Source organism: Aethalodelphis obliquidens, unplaced genomic scaffold (assembly GCF_003676395.1).
Source record: "Aethalodelphis obliquidens isolate GAN/ISIS:26980383/991018 unplaced genomic scaffold, ASM367639v1 scaffold31, whole genome shotgun sequence".
NCBI classification, from domain to species: Eukaryota; Metazoa; Chordata; class Mammalia; order Artiodactyla; family Delphinidae; genus Aethalodelphis; species Aethalodelphis obliquidens.
In genome coordinates this window covers 20,118,258-20,123,111 of record NW_020837975.1, presented here as the reverse complement: position 1 = coordinate 20,123,111, position 4,854 = coordinate 20,118,258, and the positions used below count along the sequence as shown (strand labels likewise).

At 42.3% G+C, this 4,854-nt stretch overlaps 1 pseudogene; it reads left to right on the top strand.

Moving 5' to 3' along the window:
* The first annotated feature begins 331 nt into the window (after positions 1–331).
* LOC113630932 (patatin-like phospholipase domain-containing protein 4 pseudogene) lies at positions 332–3,332 on the top strand (annotated as a pseudogene).
* Positions 3,333–4,854: the final 1,522 nt, after the last annotated feature.

The window sequence follows — 4,854 nt, the reverse complement described above, 5'->3', positions numbered from 1 at the left end:
AGATAGAACTGGGAAGGAATAATTTCTTAAAACCTAATTCTTGTAAGTCAGGCATAAGCTTAGGGTACAAAACAAAACAATAATAATAAAATTGTAAGCTGTGCTGTATGATTTTGGTTATATTGATATAAACTGAAGAGCAAGTAGTCATTTAGAGCATTTCAATGCAACTAAAGTGTACTTTATGTGGTAAGCAGAACAATGGCCCCCAAAGATATCTATAACCTAATCCCCAGAACCTGTGAATTTGCAGACATAATTAACTGAAGGACCTTAAGATATCCTGGGTTATCTAGGTGGGCTCTGTGTAGTTACAAGAGGTGGAAGAGGGATGCAGAAGAATGATGGGAATCAAAGAGGGATGCAACTACAGAAGACTGGTCAGAAAGGTGCTACAGTGCTACCTTTGAAGATGGAGAAAGGAGGCCATGAGTCAAGGAATGTAGGCAGTCTCTTTGAAGGCGGGAAAGACAAGGAAAATGATTCTCCCATAGAGCCTCTAGCAAGTAAAGCAGCTCCACCTCCACCCTGATGTTAGCCAAGTGAGACCCATGTTGGACTTCAAAGATCCAGAACTGTAAGATCATACATTTGTATTGTGTTAAGTAACTAATTTTGTGGTAATGTGTTATGACAGCAATAGAAAACTAATACATGACTCTACCTGCATATAATGTTATCTCTATGAAGGCATGGCTTTTAATCCATTTGCTGCTCCTTTGCAAATTCGAGAATGGTGGTTGAACCCTAGTACACACTTAGTACATGTCCTTTGAATAAAATATTGATGCAACCTTTTATATTTTACCAAAACAGGCCCAGTATATTATCTACCCTCACTCTCACAACAATCTAATTCCTTTTATTTAGGTATCATCAGCATCTACTGAATTTTATAGTGAGGGAAATATTTAGTAATTTCTTCAACATTATCTAGCTGTCAAAAGGTATGGTCAGGGCTTGAGACAAAGTCATTTGACTTTCAATCCAGTGATCTTCTCACTACGTGATTACCCAATCGCAGTTTCTAAAAGAAAGAAAATGGATTGGCCAATAGAACCTTCATTTTAGTTCAATCTGTGACAAGGAACGTGTCTCTAAAACAGGCTAACACTCTCTTTCTAATTCCATTTGACTTTCAAGATAATTCAAATTAGGGATTAAATAACAACAGCACACCTTAAAAGAAATGTCTTGCCATTCTACTTAGAAAGCTCATCATTCAATGAGAAAAGGTGCCCCAGGTTCTTTGTCCAGTCACAGAGAGCACAAGCATCATCTACTGCGGTTGCTCCTAGAACCAGGCAGAGTAATTAGAGGGAAAGCAGCCACAGCTCTGCTGAAGAGCTACCATAGAAGCCAGAAGTCCACACCAGAGGCAGACAGGCCCACTAGCCCAGAATCAGGCCTCCAGGCCACTTTGTGTTCAGGAATCCTATTTGGGTCTTCTTTGATTCCATCCGACATTAGTGGCTGTCGTAGTATACTGCAGCATAACATACTGCCCTAAAACGTCCTGAACTAAATCAACAATAATCAGCTGGCATTTCTCATGGTTTCATAGGTCATGGATCCGAAAGGGCACAGTGGGGATGGCTTGTTTCTGCTCCACATCATCTGGGACATCAGCTGGAAAACTCAGGAGGCTGAGGGCTGTAGTCATCTGGAGGCTTGACTGGGGCTGGAGGATCCGCTTCTACTGTGGCTCACTCATGCAGCTAGCAAGGCCATGCTGGACATTGGCAGAAGGCCTCAGTCCTCTCCACATGGGTCTCTCCATGGGGTTGCTTAGTGTCTTCATGGGATGGCATCTGGCTTCTTCTAGAGTGAATGATCCAAGAGACCAAAGCAGAAGCTGCAAAGCATTTTATTACCTGAAGTCACATACCATCATCTCCACAGTATTCCATTGGTCACATAAGTCAGCCCTAATTCAATGTAAAAGAGGACTGAACAAAGGCATGAATACCAGGAAGCAAAGATTATTAGGGATCATTTTGGAGGCTGGCTGTCACATTGACAGAATCAAAGCTCTCTGCTCTCAGGAAACATCTTAACAGGTCCCAGAACCAACAACACTATCTGCTCGGCAAAAATAGAATGATCGGGCTTCCCTGGTGGCGCAGTGGTTGAGAGTCCGCCTGCCGATGCAGGGGACACGGGTTCATGCCCTGGTCCGGGCCCCGGTCTGGGCAGATCCCACATGCTGCAGAGTGGCTGGGCCCGTGAGCCATGGCCGCTGAGCCTGTGCATCCGGAGCCTGTGCTCCGCAACCAGAGAGGCCACAGCAGTGAGAGGCCCGCGTACCGCAAAAATAAAATAGAATGATCAGGATCACATGCCTTGTCAATCTTAGCTTTCATGCATACCATAGGAAGTACTTTTCCTCCTATGAGAATACAGAATATTAATTAGTCAAGAGAGGCTAGGAAGGAAAAGGATTGATCGACTGTAACAAATAAAACTCCAGATTTCAGTGGCTTAATACAATAAAACATGTTTTCTCCTTTTAATTAATATTGCATAGAGCAATGAAGGTCAGTGGTCCTGCTGGGAGTCTTGTAAGTGATAAATCAGGGATCCATTTTCTGTCTACAACTACCACTGTCATTGGGGAAAGGGAAACAAGAGTGTGGAAGTACTGCCCAGGGTGATTTATAGTCAGACTTGAAAGGAGTGAACATCATTTTGACTGGATCTCAGTTGCGTGGACCCAACGTAACTGCAAGGAAAGTTGGGGAATATAGTCCTTCTCAGTGCCCAGGAGGAGGAAATATGATTAGTGGGAATCTAGGCAGCCCACTGATAGTTCTGTGCCACACTGAGCTCTCTAAGGGGACCCACTACCTTGATATTGGAGATATCTTTTTAAAATATGTCTTAGCTGAGGGAAGATTGCTGCCATGTCCTGCTCGTCATCTGCCATCCAAGGAGCGGAATGGAGTTGATTCTCCCCTGCAACACACATGAGCTGGCCCACCACCGACTGAACGTCTCCGTCACCAACACCAAGACCAGGGAAAACTACTTAGTCTCCAGTTTTCCTTCCGGGGGGACCTCGTTAAGAAGTGGGCGGATGGAGGCTTCACCATCTGCCTTCCCATCCTGCCTATAGGCCACCATTCAGTGGATGATTGGACATCTCCCTGCAGGACAAAAGGCAGCTGGAGCTCTATGTTAATAGAGCCAACCAGGACATACTGTTCAGGGTAAACTGGGTGAGACTTAACCAAGCCCTTCCCCCATCAAGCAAGAGGATAAGGGAATTATTGTATCAACATGGCTTTGATGATGCCATCAAGTTTTTACTTAAAGAAAGTTGGTTTGAATAGAATGTTTAAAACTTTATAATGCAAAACACATTTCAGACTGTTTTTGATGGAGGTTTTCTAATGAAATCTTTTTTTTCAAAGCCTAAAAGAAATGTCTTAGCTGATCATATTAATTCTCTGTTTTAGAACTATTACTCAGGATAAAGACTAAGGTCCACAGCAAGGCATCCACAGCCCTGGACGTCTGGCCCTGACTACCTCTCCTGCCACACCCCCAGCCATTGCCACCCTCCCCTCTTCACTTCTGAACTCTTCTCTTCCTTGTGGCTCCGTTCACTGCTTTACATGAGCCTTCGTTCCAGTACTGGCTCTCAGTTGTAAGTGACTAAGGCAAGTGCTTTAACCTCTCTAAGCCTCAGTTTCAACATTTATAAAATGCAGAATAATAATATCCACCTCTGAAGATTAAGTGAGAAAACGTATAAGGCACAGCACCTGGAGCATAGGAGTAACTCAATAAATTCTGGTTGTTTAGTTAATTATTCTCCTTCCATTTTGCTATGTTGTCAAGCCAATGTGCTTGAGACTGATAGTATACCACATTAATTATTATTATTTAATACAAATTTCCTATTATTTGGAGAGGAAGTTTGACAAAGTGACTGAAATCTCGGATTCAAGCTCAGTCATTTTTCTTGGATTTAATCCCACCTTTACCGCTTTCTTGCTCTGTGAGCCTGGAAAAGTTATTTAACATTTCTTGAATCACAGTTCCTGTGAATCACAGGCCTGTTAAGTCTGTTGAGTAAAGATAATAATTATACCCATTTCATAGCATTTTTGTGAGGAGCAATTGGGATAATAAATATGAAATACTTTTTAGTTTCTGGTTCACAGTAAATGCTTAATAAATAATAGCTATTATTACTTTCACTACTACACAATTAATCCCTACCATGGGCCAAGTACTACTTCAGATATTTTATCCTTAAAGTAGTCTCTTTTTTAATGAAAAAAATGTGGAGCTACCAAAAGTTAATTAATTTCCCCAAGATCACACTGCTGTTACATTTAAGTCGAGTCATAAAGACAAGACAGTCTGACCCTGGCATCTGTGTACTTTCCATCATGTCACTATTTCTCCCAAATTCAATGCACATTTCCCCAAATGTATGTGTTCTCAATAAGGGTATCTAATCATAATAAAGGCACATAACTCTGCTATGACTTTAGCAGAACTGAAACCTTGCTTTCTACAATTAGAGTGAATGTAAAGTCTAGAATACAAACATACTTCACTGTAGCATGAGTTCCAAGGGACCCACCCTGACATATCCTTGGAGACGTTGCCCATGGATGCCAGGCCAGCTTTTCAGTGCTCCCATAAAGAAGCCAAGGGGCATCATGGGCCCTTTCCAGTTTGGTTGGTATTAGAACTGCTTTAAAAAGTAATTCAAGTTCCCTCTAAACTTGTTATTCAAAGAAACTACACTTGCCCTGCCACGGGCTTTGTTTTGTCAGGACCTGTCCTCTGAAACATTTCAGGTGAGGTCTATGTGCTGCCAGGATCCTCACGTGCAAG